Below are 17,623 nucleotides of genomic sequence, written 5' to 3' on the forward strand. Positions count from 1 at the left end.
GCATATAAGAGCCACTTCAACATTTTAATTATGGTCTTCTCCTCTCGACCCCCAAAGAAAAGAAAGGAAATAAAACTATTTACACGGGAAAGCTCCCAACAAGTAAAAGAAGAACAAGAAATCTTTTTGGGTTTTCTTTTAATTATTACTACTACGGGCATGGAAAGTAAACTAGCTAAAAGCTACAACTATTTCTTTTTTTGGTTTTCTTAAGGTTTTTCAAACATACAAGAAGAAAGCGAGAAAAAGGAAAATAAACTAGCATGGATAGTACAATGAAAAAGTATGAGCACCGACAACTGGCATGAGTGTGTGAACATGATGTAATGTCGGTGAGAAATGCGTACTCCCCTAAGCTTAGGCTTTTGTCCTAAGTTGGTCTATGCCCATGGATGGCCTGGCGAATATCCGAAGTTGTAACTAGGATCGTACTGAGATGTAGCAGCTACTGCCTCAAGAGCTGCAGCTTGGAGGCGGGCTGCCTCCGTCCTCCTCTCATACTCGTTCGCCTCCTCCCTGGTTATAACATATCTCCCTTTTTCCTGGAAGTCAAAGAAAGCAGGAGCAGGGAGAGCAACATGGATAGTGCGGCATCTCTCAAAGATTAGTCGGTATTGGAGGAACTGTTCATTCCTCTCAACAAACTGATGACGAACCATAGCATTATAATCTAAATAAGCAGGAGGCAATTCCATATCATTTTCATGTATGGGTATCTCAAGATAATTAGCTACACGGGTTGCATAAATTCCACCAAACAAATCTCCACTAATACTGTTATGATGCACCCTTCGTGCAACAATAGCCTCCAAGTTGTATTGTTTATCTCCTAATACAACACTCTTGAGAACACTAAGATCAGGAACACACATGTGACATGCCTCGTCCTTGCCATTAATGCATCTACCTATAAAGAGAGCAAAATAATGTATAGCAGGAAAATGAATGCTCCCTATGGTAGCTTGTGTTATTTCTCTAGATTCCCCCACAGTGATACTAGCAAGAAAATCTTTAAACTCAGATTTGCGAGGTTCACTAACATTACCCCACTGCGGGAGTTTACAAGCAGTATTAAAATCTTCTAAGTCCATGGTATAAGATTTATCATAAAGATCAAATAGGACAGTGTGAGAATTGCGTGAGGATGTAAATTTGAACCTTCTCACAAAGGAATCAGTTAGGTGATAATATTGGGGGCACTTATCTAACATGAAGCCTTCGAGTTCAGCATTACGCACGTATGCATCAAATTCCTCCTTAATTCCTGCTTGGACCATAAAATCTTCTGACGGCCATTCACAAGGCCGCACTTGAGCTTCTCTTGGTAGTTCATAGTCCGGCTCACATATCGCGGGCCTGGGTCCTTGATTCTTTGAGGAACCACCTTGGTACATTTTCCTAAACATATTTCTTCCTCTGGAAAATTTCTGAAATTTTTAGTAACTCAAAATAAAAGTGAACCAAACTCAACAAAATTGATAGCAACTACTCCCACAAGTGCCTAGAGACTATATCATGCATTAGAACTACTTGGGACCAACTAAATTTGACATGCAAGCTCAAGAACAGGGTCACCTAAGCAGAAAAAATTTGCAATGAATAAAGCACTAGAAGAAAAACTAATTGGACCATTGGAGGAGTCACATACCGAAGCACAATCCCCCAAAGCAGTTTTGTGAGGGAAGCTTTGAGCAAGGAGATCGAAAATGGCAGCAAGATGAGCTAGAACTCGTGCTTGAGCTGGTGGGTGATTTTTTTTCTGGAGGAAGGAGTGTGTGGGTGCTGGAATAAGTGGAGGAGGGCACGAGGGGCCCACGAGGCAGGGGGGCGCCCAGGGGGGTAGGGCGTGCCCTGCACCCTCGTGGCCAGGTGGTTGCCCCCTCTGGTGTGTTCTCAGTGCCAGATATTCTTAAATATTCTAGAAAAAGTCATATTTCATTTTCGGGGTATTTGGAGAACTTTTATTTTCGGGGTATTTTTTTATTGCAAGGATAATTCAGAAAACAGACAGAAAATACTATTTTGCTTTATTTAATGTAAATAACAGAAAGTAAAAGGAGGGTACAGAAGGTTGTGCTTTCTAACTCCATCCATCTCATGCTCGTCAAAAGGAATCCACTAACAAGGTTGATCAAGTCTTGTTAATGAACTCATTCCGAATCGCATGAAACCGGAGAATTTTCGAATAGCACTAGGTTACCTCAACGGGGATATGCACGTCCCCAACAATAAGAATATCATATTTCTTTTTGATAGTAGGAAGAGGAAATTCAAAACCTCCAATAATAATCGATGGAATTTTTCCAATAGAATTGATACTGTGGACTTGAGGTTGTTTCCTCGGAAAGTGTACCGTGTGCTCATTACCATTAACATGAAAAGTGACATTGCCTTTGTTGCAATCAATAACAGCCCCTGCAGTATTCAAAAAGGTTCTACCAAGGATAATCAACATACTATCGTCCTCGGGAATATCAAGAATAACAAAGTCCGTTAAGATAGTAACGTTTGCAACCACAACAGGCACATCCTCACAAATACCGACAGGTATAGCGGTTGATTTATCGGCCATTTGCAAAGATATTTTAGTAGGTGTCAACTTATTCAAATCAAGTCTACGATATAAAGAGAGGGGCATAACACTAACACCGGCTCCAAGGTCACATAAAGCAGTTTTAACATAGTTTCTTTTAATGGAGCATGGTATAGTTGGTACTCCTGGATCTCCAAGTTTCTTAGGTATTCCACCTTTAAAAGTATAAGCATGGTGGAAATTTCAGCTTCCGGTATCTTTTTTTATTTGTAACAATATCTTTCATATACTTAGCATAAGGATTCATTTTAAGCATATCAGTCAAACGCATATGCAAAATGTGACGCCCCCGATTTGACCGTACACTAATCATGCACGCAAATGTGTACGATCAAGATCAGGGACTCACGGGAAGATATCACAACACAACTCTAAAACAAAAATAAGTCATACAAGCATTATAATACAAGCCAGGGGCCTCGAGGGCTCGAATACAAGTGCTCGATCACAGACGAGTCAGCGGAAGCAACAATATCTGAGTACAGACATAAGTTAAACAAGTTTACCTTAAGAAGGCTAGCACAAAGTAGCAACGATCGAAAAGGCAAGGCCTCCTGCCTGGGACCTCCTAACTACTCCTCGAAGCCGAACTCCTTGTAGCATCATCCTCGGGATCTCTAGCTCCTGGACTCCAGCATCTGGTTGCGACAATCAGGTATAGAAAGGGGAAAAGAGGGAGAAAAGCAACCGTGAGTACTCATCCAAAGTACTCGCAAGCAAGGAGCTACACTACATATGCATGGGTATATGTGTAAAGGGGCATATCAATGGACTGAACTGCAGAATGCCAGAATAAGAGGGGGATAGCTAGTCCTGTCGAAGACTACGCTTCTGGCCATCTCCATCTTGCAGCATGTAGGAGAGAGTAGATTGAAGTCCTCCAAGTAGCATCGCATGGCATAATCCTACCCGGCGATCCCCTCCTCGTCGCCCTGTTAGAGAGCGATCACCGGGTTATATCTGGCACTTGGAAGGGTGTATTTTATTCAGTATCCAGTTCTAGTTGTCATAAGGTCAAGGTACAACTCCGGGTCGTCCTTTTACCGAGGGACACGGCTATTCAAATAGATAAACTTCCCTGCAGGGGTGCACCACATAACCCAACACGCTCGATCCCATTTGGCCGGACACACTTTTCTGGGTCATGCCCGGCCTCGTAAGATCAACGCGTCACAGCCCCACCTAAGCACAACAGAGCGGTCAACACGCCGGTCTAATCCTAAGCGCGCAGGGGTCTGGGCCCATCGCCCTATGCACACCTGCACGTTGCGTACGCGGCCGGAAGCAGACCTAGCCTAGTGGCGTTCCAGTCCAATCCGGCGCGCGCCACTCAGTCGCTGACGTCAAGAAGGCTTCGGCTGATACCACGACGCCGGGATACCCATAACTACTCCCGCGTAGATGGTTAGTGCGTATAGACCAAATGGCCAGACTCAGATCAAATACCAAGATCTCGTTAAGCGTGTTATTTATCCGCGAACGCCGACCAGGGCCAGGCCCACCTCTCTCCTAGGTGGTCTCAACCTGCCCTGTCGCTCCGCCATAAAGTAACAGTCGGGGGCCGTCAGGAACCCAGGCCCACCTCTACCGGGGTGGAGCCACCTGTCCTTTCAGCCCCCCTCATCAGAATCACTTGCGGGTACTCCTCGAGCCGACCCTACTTTAGTCACCACATGTGTCATGTATAAATGTATATAGTATATACCCGTGATCACCTCCCAAAGTGATCACGGCCCAGTAGTATAGCATGGCAGACGGACAAGAGTGTAGGGCCACTGATGGAACACTAGCATCCTATACTAAGCAGTAGGATAGCAGGTAAGGGTAACAACTGTAGCAACAATGACAGGCTATGCATCAGGATAGGATTAACGGAAAGCAGTAACATGCTACACTACTCTAATGCAAGCAGTATAGAGAAGAATAGGCGATATCTGGTGATCAAGGGGGGGGGCTTGCCTGGTTGCTCAGACAAGAAGGAGGGGTCATCGGTGACGTAGTCGACCACAGGGGCATCAACATCGTCACGGGGTCTACCGAAGAGAAGAGGGGGGAGAAACAGTAAATACATAGCAAGCAAGTGCATAACAAGACAACAGGCAGAGCTAGACGTGTTCTAACGCGGTATGAGGTGATACCAGTGAAGGGGGGAAACATCCGGGAAAATATCCCCGGTGTTTCACGTTTTCGGACAGACGAACCGGAGGTGAAATGTTGCAGGTTCAATAGGTTAGGGATGTGTGGTGGACGAACGGGCTGCGTATCCGGATTCGTCTCGTCGTTCTGAGCAACTTTCATGTACAAAGTATTTCCATCCGGTTTACGGATTATTTTATATGATTTTCTAAAGATTTAATCATTTTCTGAATTTAATTAATTATTTAATTTAATTCGAAATTTGGATTTATGACATCAGCATGATGGCATGCTGACATCAGCAGTCAACAGGGGTTGACTAAGTCAAACTGATATGTGGGTCCAGTGGGACCCACCTGTCATTCACTGTTTAGGTTAATTAGGGTTTAGCTAATTAATTACTGTTTAATTAAATTAAAAAGGATTAATTAACTTAATTTATTTAGTTAATTAATTAAAATTATTTTTATTTATTTATTAATTAATTTATTCTTATTCTTATTATTATTATTAATGTATTTATTATTTTTACTATTATTATTTTATTTATTAATTAATTTATTCTTATTATTAATTTATTTATTAATTGTTATTATTATTATTATTATTATTATTATTCGTTCTGGGGCTGGGCCCCGTTTGGCAGTGGCCCAGAGGGCACTGGCCCAGTGGTCATTGGCCCATAGGCCAAGGTGGTTCGGGCGCAACGGGCGCCGGGCGTCGGGCGTCCGCCCGAACGGGACTGGCGAGGGGGCGCGGCGGACGAAGGCCGTCGGGGCGCGCCGAGGCGAGGCTCGCCGGCCGGCCGCGGCAGGCGGAGGCGGGGGCGAGCGACGGCGTGCGGCGGCTTGGCCGGAGCAGAGCCGCAGCAGGGGACGGGCAGAGGCGGCCACGCGCGGCCACGGGCGCGTACGGGGGCGAGGGTGCAGGGCGAAGCCAGAGGCCAACGCCGGTGGGAGGCAACGGCGGCGCGGTGCGCGGCCAGGCGCGGCGGGGGCGCGTCTGGGCGCGCCGGAGCGCGAGCGGGGCGGCGGTGACCGAGAGGAGAGGGGGCAGGCGACGGAGGCCGGTGGCCTCACCGTGGGTATGCAGGGTCACGGCAGTGGGGTCGAGGGGGATGGCGGGGACGGCGGCGTAGGGGAGGCAGTCCGGCGGGGGAGAGCGCTCCGGCGAGGCGGCGGCGGGGCGACGAGAGCGGGGTCCGCGACGACGATGTATGGAGCCAGATGCGGGGCGGCGATGGGGCGGTCCGGCGGAGGAGCTTCAGCCGACCTGCGGTGGGTGGCGATGGTCGTCGAGGGCGGCAGGGGCTAGCGGCGGGCGTGGTGGTTCGTCCCCATCCCGATCCAGATCGGGATCGAGAGGGGGAGACGAGGGAGTGAGAGGGGAGACGAGTGGGGGAAGTGGGGGGTTACGGCTAGGGTTTACTGGTGGGGGGCCTAGTAGGCCAGGGCGCGCGCGCGGGGGGGGGGGGGGGGGGGGGGGTGGGGGGCGGCAGGCCGCTCGGCCACACGGCCAACTGGGCCAAGGCCCAGTCAGGGGGGTGGGGCAGTTGTTTTTCTTTTCCTTTTTTGTTTGTTTTAGTTTTAGTTCTTTTTCCTTTTCTGTTTTATTTTAGTTACACTTTATTCTTAGTTCAGTAAAATATGACAATAGCTCCAAATTAGTGTGCCAAAACAACCCACTACCCTAAAAAGTTTTACCTCAAGATAAAATAGTTTATGATTTTATAAAATATCAAAGGCATTTATTTAATAGTTTTACCTACTGTTTTAATCATTTAAGTGCATTTAAACTTTTTATAAAAATGTTGTTTCTTCACCATAACTACCTACGCAATATTTGTCACGATCCGAACATTTTAGTTTTAACATATGAAAACTTTTGTTGTTTGCTTTTATTTAAATTTTGAATTTGTTTCGGTTCTGAACCATCGTGAGTTTATCAATAGTAACGGGGTGACGTGGCATCGTTAACGAGGGATTACTGTAGCTTAATTATCCGGGCGTCACACAAAAAGATAGGTCTAATCATTTCAGCAAAGCGCTCAAAATCCTCCTCATCCTTTTTCTTGGATGGTTTAGGAGGAAAAGGCATGGGTTTCTGAACCGATGGTTCTCTTTCTGTACTGTGCTTCCTAGCAACGAACTCTCTCTTATCATAACGTTGATTCTTTGATTGTGGGTTATCAAGATCAACAGCAGGTTCAATTTCTACATCATTGTTATTGCTAGGTTGAGCATCAACATGAACATCATCATTAACATTATCACTAGGTTCATGTTCATTACCAGATTGTGTTTCAGCAACAAAATAGAAATATCATTGGGATTTTCAGGTGTGTCAACAACAGGTTCACTAGAAGCATGCAAAGTCCTATAGTTTTTCTTTTTCTTCCTCTTAGAAGGACTAGGTGCATCAACATTAGTTCTCTGAGAATCTTGATCAATTCTCTTAGGGTGACCCTCAGGATACAAAGGTTCCTTAGTCATTTTACCCCCTCTAGTCATAACTCTAACAGCATTATCATTTTTATTATTATTTAATTCATTGAGCAAATTATTTTGAGCTTTAAGCACTTGCTCTACTTGAGTGGTAACCATAGAAGCATGTTTACTAATAAGTTTAAGTTCACCTTTAACTCTAGACATATAATCACTCAAGTGTTCAATCATATAAGCATTACGTTTCAATTGTCTACCAACATAAGCATTGAAGTTTCTTGTTTAACAATAAAATTATCAAACTCATCTAAGCATTGGCTTGCAAACTTAGTAGATGGGATTTCAGCTTATATATAGAGAGAATTTACCTTTACTACCTGTGTCGGGTTATCAAGACCATGTATTTCTTCAATAGGTGGTAAATTCTTAACATCTTCAGCTTTAATACCCTTTCCTTTCATAGATTTCTTTGCCTCTTGCATATCTTCGGGACTGAGAACTAAAATACCCCTTTTCTTCGGAGTTGGCTTAGGAGTTGGTTCAGGAAGTGTCCAATTATTTTCATTAGTCAACATATTATTCAATAGCAATCCAGCTTGATCAACTGTTCTTTCCCTTAAAACACAACCAGCACAACTATCCAGGTGGTCTGTGGAAGCATCGGTTAGTCCATTATAAAAGATATCAAGTATTTCATTTTTCTTAAGAGGATGATCAGGCAAAGCATTAAGTAATTGGAGAAGCCTCCCCCAAGCTTGTGGGAGACTCTCTTCTTCAATTTGCACAAAATTATATATTTCCCTTAAAGCAACTTGTTTCTTATGAGCGGGGAAATATTTAGCAGAGAAGTAATAAATCATATCCTGGGGACTACGCACACAACCAGGATCAAGAGAATTAAACCATGTTTTAGCATCACCCTTTAATGAGAACAGAAATAATTTAAGGATATAGTAGTAGCGAGTTTTCTCATCCTTAGTGAATAGGGTGGCTATATCATTTAATTTAGTAAGATGTGCCACAACAGTTTTAGATTCATAACCATGAAAAGGATCAGATTCAACCAAAGTAATTATCTCAGGATCTACAGAGAAATCATAATCCTTATCGGAAATACAGATAGGTGAAGTAGCAAAATCAGGGTCATATTTCATTCTAGCATTCAAAGATTTTTCTTTCAGCTTAGCTAATAATTTCTTAAGATCATATCTATCATTGCAAGCAAGAAAATCTCTAGCAGTTTCTTCATCCATAACATAACCTTCAGGCACAACAGGCAATTCATATCTAGGGGGAGAATCTTCATCATCACTTTCATCAATATTATCAGTTTCAATAATTTCATTCTCTCTAACCCTAGCAAGTTGTTCATCAAGAAATTCACCTAATGGCACAGTAGTATCAAGCATAGAAGTAGTTTCATCATATGTATCATGCATAGCAGAAGTGGCATCATCAATAACATGCGACATTTCAGAATTAATAGCAGAAGCAGGTTTAGGTGTCGCAAGTTTACTCAAAACAGAAGGAGAATCAAGTGCAGAGCTAGATGGCAGTTCCTTACCTTCCCTCGTAGTTAAGGGATAAATTTTGGTTTTCTCGTCTTTCAAGTTCCTCATAGTGATCAGCAGATATAAATCCCAAGTGACTCAAAGAATAGAGCTATGCTCCCCGGCAACGGCGCCAGAATATAGTCTTGATAACCCACAAGTATAGGGGATCGCAACCGTTTTCGAGGGTAGAGTATTCAACCCAAATTTATTGATTCGACACAAGGGGAGCCAAAGAATATTCTCAAGTAGCAGTTTGCGACACCCAAAATTTTTAATGGGATTTTTCAAATTTTTATATTTATTTGAGGAGGGTATTTAAAATTTTCTTTTAAAGAACCCACCCTCTCAAAAACTTTCTTTTATGGCAAGTGTTTTATTTGGATTCACCCAAGGCTTGATCTTGGTCTTGGAGGTTTTTCCTTTTTATTTGGACTCAAAACCAAATGCCTTTCACTTGGGAAATCTCTTTTGAAAAATATATTTTAAATAGCCCTATGGCATTTTGAAGTGATCTTCTCCTCTTCTCAAATATTCCTCTTGCCATGACCTAAGTGGAAATCCACTGCCATAACCCTTTCCCCATCTTTGGATCATGATACACATCAAATCTAGCAAGTTGAACCTCTCCATATAATTTTTTTCCCATTTATTTCTTATCAAAAACAATTTCTGCCTTCTATCTTGATCCTTGGAGGTTTACAAAGGAGCCACCCTTTCTGCTTTGAGTTTTGTCTCCAAACCAATTTCCCTAGCTAGTCCTTTGAACCCTCAACCAAGATCCATGAAGATCCACTGGTCTCCAGTTCAAATATTTCAAACTACACTTACTGCAAGTTTGGACCAGATTTGCCAAATTTGATGAAATTCATTCAAATTCTTCTCCTAAAAATCTGAGAAAAATCTGGCAGCCTCTGGGTGCATTGAGAGGTCACCTCACCAAGTCCCAGCTCCAGGAAAATTTTTCTGCTTGCCAAATCATTTCATCGAACACCTGCTGGACACTGTTGCTATCATGTTCAGTCAAGTTCAGTTAACAGTGTCTGAAACTATAGTCGTTTCTTCAGTGTCCGTTGTCGATCTCGCCAGTGCCCCGGCGTCGCCTTGCTCCCCGTCCCCTCCCCCTTGTTCCTGCGCCGCACGATCCCCTGGAGCCTTGCGGACGTCGGCGACGAGCAGGAGGAGGTGCGCCGCCCCGTGACCGATGGCAGCGGCGGCTTTGCGGCCGCCAGAGAGGGGCGCAGTGTAGACGGCGCCACCCAGCGCCGCCCAAGCCACCGGAGGCCGCCGCGTGGCCACCCACTCCCCAGTGCGCGCTGCCACCCTCGTCGTGAACCGCTAGGCGCGGAGCGCGCTCTCTGCCGCCGCCGTGCCCGTACGGCCACCCCGTCGAGGACCGGCGCCATTACGCCAAGACCGACCAAGATTAGCGTGGGAACGGCACCAGTACACCTCACTGATGCTGCCTGGCCACTTAAGCTCCCTGCCAAGACACTGCCTCGCCGTAATTGCTCGCCGGAGCGATCCCGTTCACGGCCACCCCCTCGATCCGCCTATAAATAGAGGCCCCGAGCTCCAACTCGAACCCACACCACCTCTGCACTCCACTTAGACCACGCCAAGCCACTGGAAGAGCCCCGAGGGAGCTTTCTTCCCCGACTCCAGCCGCCGCGACCCGCCACGGGATCCAGCTCGATTCGCTCCCGTGCATGCACCTCCACCCTTCGACTCTTGCCAGTAGCTTCCCTATGCATCCACTCTCCTGACCCGCGCTTCAATTCGGAGTTTGCAGCACCCACCGGAGTTCTCCACCATCACCCGAGCCGCCGTCCGCCGGAGAAAGTGTCGCCATCGACGTGGTGCTCTCCGCCGGTCGAGTCCACCACCCACCGACGCGGAAGGACACGCTGAAGCTCTTGGTACACTCCGATCTCCCTGCCTCGCCGTGGTTCGACGCCGGCGACCACCGCAGTCTTCGGGCGCCAGCGAACTTTTTAAACCTGACATGTGGACCCCCCCTGTCAGCCTCTATTCTCTTCTCCCTCGAAACGTTTTCTGTTGGCGCCTTCGGGAAAATACGTTTTCACTTTGAGCTGGCGCATTTCTTTCCGAAGCGTTTTCTGTTTTCTCAGTTAAGTCCCTCGATCTTTTCTGTTTCATCACAGATTAGTCCCTGGACTAAAACCCTTATAACTTTTTAATAAAAAGTGATTTTTGAGTGATTCTTTTTCTGACAGTCTTATATTTTCGTCTAGTTTTTTATAGTATTTATTTGGAAAAAATTTGGGACAACTTTTATTCACGCGATGATTTTCACTTTAGTATACGTTTTCGCTATACCGTAGGTTCCGGAAGAGGTGACGGAGCCGCGAATTTCGCCGAGCTAGACTCCGACTTCTCCGAACCAGGCAAGCATGTTTGAACCTTTGATATGACGAGTGTTTTGCATGTTTGCTTGAATGGTTTGTGCATGGCATATGAGTATCGGTGAGCATCTCGTTGCATGTAAGGCAATTATCCGTGTGATCCAAAGTTACCGTGATCTCTGATGAGAGATGGCCTAGTCATGTGGTGACATGAAAGGCAGTAAGGTGGTATTGTTGTAGCATGCCAGCCTTACGATATCCGATAAACTCCGACGTTAACGTGGACTGAGTCACGTTATCGTTCTTCCCCTTTCCGTGCCGCCACATGTTTTCTGCCAAGAATACGGTTTAGTAAGTTGGTAACCTCTTTCCGTGTACACACCAAATAGAGGGGCCGGGATGAGGGTTCCATGGCCCTGGATTAAAGCCAGTCATCCGGTCAGGGGGCATGGGTGTTTCCGGTTGGGACCGAGAGGGGGGCACCCCTTAGAGCGCGCGTATATAAATTTGATCCCATGCTACGCGAGGTTGTAGCCTCCCCGTCTCAAGGTTTTTCTTGAACGTTGCTGCGGGTGATTCCTGGCTTTGGAATGTTGAATGGGTGTGTACTGGTTAGATGTGTTTCTTCCAAAACACCGTAAACGGAACTAGTCCCCGTGACTACTGAAATCCGTTGGCTGTGGTTAAAGTACAAACTCTGCAGAGTCAAATCCTTCCGAGTCATCGTATCTATGGTCAAGGACCATGGCCAGTATACCCATATCTATGTCAATCCTCGTGGTAAATCCCCGGTGAACAAACTTGAGTGGTAAACTTGGTTGAACGTTATTCCTGTGGATGGACTAACCCCTATTGTTATCTCATACCTGATTATTCCCTTGATATGATTTAAATTCTTGAGCTACTGAGATATTAAGTTATGATAGCCCTTTATGTGATGTCGCTCAGACGTCCGACTGTGGCACTCTTGCTATTTACTTTTGATATAAGCCCTTTATGTGATGTCGCTCAGACGTCCGACTGTGGCATGCACTGTTATTTATTCTTTCAATATAAGCCCTTTATGTGATGTCGCTCAGACGTCCGACTGTGGCACTCTTGTTATTTACTTTTGATATAAGCCCTTTATGTGATGTCGCTCAGACGTCCGACTGTGGCACGCACTATCTTTTATATTCTATTATAAGCCCTTTATGTGGTGTCGCCTTGACGCCCGACTGCGGCATTGTCATTCTTGTATTTTCCTCTCGAGGAGTCATTCAGACACTCATTTGGCCCTCAGTATTTATTTTGGGATTTCGGGAGGACTACCGCCCGACTTCTCTTTATTCTTCCCATGCATGATCATTCCGTTGTCTGAGTGCACTTGTCATTCTGTTCATATGCATCATGTTTACATTTGTTATATCTTATGTCCGAACTGTCTTGCGAGTACTTTCATAGTACTCACCTGGCTTGTTGATTTGGCCAGATGTTGACGAAGGCGATCTCATGGATGAAGAGTTTGATAGTGAGTCCGACGCCTAGAGGAATCCCAGTTAGTCTCGTGCGATCCTGGATTTTGGTCACTTGTATCATATACGCTTCCGCCACCCGCAATAAGTCTCCTCGAGCCTCACTTCGATGCTCGAAGAGCTGTTAGTTGTCAGGAGTCATATCACCCACTTCGTTGTGATATATCCACCACCGCTTTTGTCGTGAGTCAGTAGAATTGCCACCCTATCCGCCTTTATGTATTATTGGCGTGTTTGTAATAAATTGTTGAGCAGTCTCCGCTCAACTTTGTATTATATTCAGTACTCCTGGTATTTTTCTTCTGTGATCAAGATTTTGTCTACCAGTAAGAAGGAATTCTTCTCTACTGGTCCGTAAAAGGGATCGGTCTCTCAATAAATATTTTATTGGAAAACCGGTCGTGACAAGCTTGGTACTAGAGCCAGGCTGACTGTAGGAAGCCACTAGGTGCACTCGCTAATCGGTTATTAGCGTCTTTTGTGCTTTTTCAGCATTTTGCAATTGTAGCTAATTTTTCTGTTGGTCATCGTAAATTTATGACATGACTACTCAGAATTTTTGCCTACTTTTGTAGATGGCTGGCAGCAACTGCGAGACTCGGGTGTTCACTAACGTGCCCGAGGGGTTTGTCAAACTCCTCGTCTCCATCACCAAGCTCGCAATCGGGCCAGCGACTCGTCCGGAGTTCACGCTTTAGCAGGACAAGCTCAGCGACGACGTGTCTATGCACCAGGCCATGGTGCAATTCAAGGGAGGACGTTCTGCGTCTCGCCACTTCCGTTTTGTGGGAAGGGCCATGCCTACGGAGAGGCATGCCATGCAGATGGCTGCCCGTGAGGCGATAGCTCGCCTTCGGGACATTCTTCCTATGATGAGGACTCGTCGCTACCGCTACCTCCCATGCCATGTGCCATATGCTTGTCACTATGCATTCGCCTGCCATAGGGGAGAGCGAGATGAAGCCATCGAGATGGTTGTGGAGTATCTCAAGGCTCTGGAGGAGTCTTTCGACAACCTCGTGGACGATCTTGTGGCTGCCCGCATGGACCTAGTTCGGGGCGGTCCTGCCAGCAGGAAGGAGCTTCTCCACACGGCACCGCCTCTGACATTCGTCTCATCCTCAGCATCTTATGCACCGGCCATTTTGGCCACTGCTCGCCGTCTGCCTACCACTGAGGAGTTCGACCGAGTCATCGCTCCTACCCCAGTCAGAGCTGCACCGCCTGCCGCACCCGCACTGCCGCCCGTCGCTCCCGCACCATCACCTCAGCACAGTGCTACGCGCCTGGAGCCTGCTAGAGAGGAGGTGGAGGTTGAGTCTCCTGTACCGCTGGGTCTTACCCTCGGCAAGGGGAAGGACATCGTCACCATCTCCGACTGAGGGCGCCGAGTAGCCGTGCGTCGTGTTTGCTTGTATGATATGTTTTATGTGTTTAAGCTTGTAGTAGTTGTGTACGCTGCTTTTCGGAGAGCTGTGCTAGCTTTAATAACATGTCAGGAATGTGTACGCACATCCTAAGTGCTGTATCGTATGTTTGCGTTTCGCGTGTAAGATTTGTGTTTAAGCAGTCATTTCTCCGAGCGAAATCGTTTATGTTTTCTTGAAAAATCTTGAGGTCTTTGAAATTTTTGCCTTTGCAAGATTTTCCGGGTGCCACACAGTTCTTCTCATGAATTTTTGCTAAATAATACCCCAGAGTGGAAAATGTCTCGTCCGTGGACTCGTTCCACGCCCAATCAGCTAGAAGAAGTTTATGGGACACAGACCAGCAACAACTTCACTCAGGGATAGTCTAGTCAATAGGACAGCGAAGCGTCCTTATCGCAAGTATGCCGCCTTTTCGAACAAAGCCAGCAACAGCACCAAGAGATGATGAATCACGTCATCAATATGGGAAACCACCGTGAGCCCTATCAACCACACTCAAAGTTGTCTGAATTACAGAAGACTCGCCCTCCAACTTTTGCTCATACCGATAGGCCACTTGAAGCCGATGATTGGCTTCGTGATATCGAAAGGAAGCTAATTATTGCGCAGTGTTCAAATCATGAGAAGGTGCTTTATGCACCCCACTACCTTACTGGAGCAGCTGCAGCATGGTGGGAAAACTTCCTACACATGCACCCCAGTGAACACAACATCACCTGGGAGGAGTTCAAGGAAGGCTTCCGTGGGGCACACATCCACAGGAGCATCATAAAAATCAAGAAGAGAGAATTTGATGACCTCAAGCAGAGAGGCATGTCAGTGACAGAATACAACGGTCAGTTTACCCAGCTATCTCGCTACGCCTACGACGAGCATATGACTGAGAACAAGAGGATGGAGAAATTCTTGGACAGCCTGGCACCGGCTCTAAGATGCCAACTGGTTGTACACACTTTCCCGGATTTTAAAACTCTGGTTGACAAGGCCATTACCTTGGAGAATGAGCGTCGCAGCCTGGAGGATATCCGTAAGCGAAAGAGGGACAAGACGACTCTTGCTCGCAACAACCGAAGCAGGACTGAGGTCCCGAGGACTGAAGCAAGGAAATCCACGACTATTGATCTAAGGCAAACCAGGCAGTTTCATTCAAGGGACAAGGACTTCACGTACCGTCCAGGGGTCACTTGCTACGCTTGTGGTGAAGAGGGGCACTATGCCAAACAGTGCCCAAAGCCGAGGAACGCGGCCCCCAAGCCAAACAATGGTGGGAACAATCCAGCCCCCAAGCGCAACAATTTCAACCCCAGCAACAACCACAGGAAGGGTCACCTGAACCATGTGACCAGGGAAGAAGCGCAGAATGCCCCAGACATCGTGCTCGGTACGTTCCCTGTCAACACAGTACCTGCCACGGTTTTGTTTGATTCTGGAGCTTCCCATTCGTTCGTTTTGAAGAATTTTGTTTTGTGACATGGTTTTCCGATACTTCCCTTGGAAAAATCTATGATCATCAAGTCCCCCGGGAATAAGCAGATCGCTCAGAGTTATTGCAAAGGAGTAATCATTGAGTTCGAAGGACTAAAGTTCCAAGCTAATCTCATCGTGTTGGAAAATAAAGGACTGGATGTCATCCTAGGGATGGACTGGTTGACCACCAATAAAGGATTTATTGACTGTTTCAATCGGACCGTGATTCTCACTCACCATCACGGCAAGACGATTAAGGTTACAGCTCAAGAAAGACCACGGTCACGGCAACCAAAATTGAACAAAGTGGACATTTCAGAACTGAGAAAAGTTCCAGTGGTGTGCGAGTTTCCAGACGTATTCCCTGAAGAACTACCAGGCATGCCACCAGACCGAGAGATAGAGTTCTGCATTGAACTAGCACCCGGCACCGCTCCCATCTATAAGAAACCTTATAGAATGGCACCCTCAGAATTGGTAGAGTTGAAGAAGCAGATAAAGGAATTATTGGACAAAGGTTTTATTCGGGCCAGCTCCTCGCCATGGGGTTCGCCAGTATTATTCGCCAAGAAAAAGGATGGGACACTGAGATTGTGTATAGACTATCGAGCTCTCAATATGGTCACCATCAAAAACAAATATCCGATGCCACGGATAAATGATTTGTTTGACCAGCTCGCACAAGCCAAGGTGTTCTCAAAAATTGATTTGAGATCGGGATATCACCAATTGAAAGTACGGACAGAAGATATCCCTAAGACAGCATTTACCTCCAGATACGGATTATATGAGTTCACCGTGATGCCTTTTGGACTAACGAACGCCCCCGCCTATTTTGTCCACCTCATGAACAAAGTGTTTATGAAATTCATGGACAAATTTGTAGTGGTGTTCATTGACGATATTCTGGTTTACTCAAGGACACCAGAAGAGCATGCTGAGCATCTCAGAATTGTTTTGGGAGAATTAAGGAAACATCAGTTGTACGCCAAATTTAGCAAGTGTGAATTTTGGCTAAGGCAAGTTGGTTTCCTAGGCCATATATTAACCCAAGAAGGCGTGGCCGTAGATCCAGAAAAGGTCAAAGCCATACTTGACTGGAAGCCACCAGCCAACGTGACAGATGTGCGGAGTTTCCTTGGAATGGCCGGATATTACAGAAGATTTATAGAAGGATTCTCCACTGTGGCAAAACCAATGACACAGTTGCTCAAGAAAGACAAGAAATTTGTATGGACGGAAGCATGCGAGGAAAGCTTCCAAGAACTCAAGAAGAAACTAACGACCGCACCGGTCTTAACTGTGCCAGACATACACAAGAATTTTGAAGTATATTGTGACGCATCTCGGAAAGGCCTCGGATGTGTGCTGATGCAGGATGGCAAAGTTGTCGCGTATGCTTCCAGGCAACTACGGAAGCATGAGGAAAATTATCCAACTCATGACTTGGAGCTAGCCGCAGTCATTCATGCACTCAAAGAGTGGAGGCACTTTCTGCTGGGAAATCGTTGTGAAATATATACGGACCATAAGAGCCTTAAATATATTTTCACGCAGCCAGAGCTAAATTTACGCCAACGACGCTGGTTGGAATTGGTCAAGGACTATGATGTCGGCATTCACTACCATCCAGGAAAAGCAAATGTAGTGGCAGATGCCCTTAGTCGGAACCCCAGCCCGGGCAACGACAGCCCACAAAACTTGAGGCCTGAGTTTCAGCAGGAGTACGTTAAACTCAACATGGTGTTGGTCTCTGAAGGCACCGTATCGAATCTGGAGATACATCCCACCCTAGTGGAACAAATTAAGGAGGCTCAGCAAGGGCACCCCGGCATCGAAGGAATAAAGAGGAAAATGAGCCTTGGCAAGGCTTCAGAGTTCGTCACAGACAGTAAAGGAATATTATGGTATGGGGACAGACTTTGCGTCCCGAACATTGAGGAACTCAAGTAACAAATCCTAACCGAGAGCCACACCGCTCCATACTCGATCCACCCTGGAGGAACCAAAATGTACAAAGACATTCAGGAAAGATTTTGGTGGCACGGTATGAAAAGGGATATAGCCACATTTATTGCTTGTTGCGATTCATGGCAATGCATCAAAGCCGAGCATCAAAAGCC

The sequence above is a fragment of the Aegilops tauschii genome, chromosome 4 (genome assembly GCF_002575655.3).
Source record: "Aegilops tauschii subsp. strangulata cultivar AL8/78 chromosome 4, Aet v6.0, whole genome shotgun sequence".
NCBI classification, from domain to species: Eukaryota; Viridiplantae; Streptophyta; class Magnoliopsida; order Poales; family Poaceae; genus Aegilops; species Aegilops tauschii.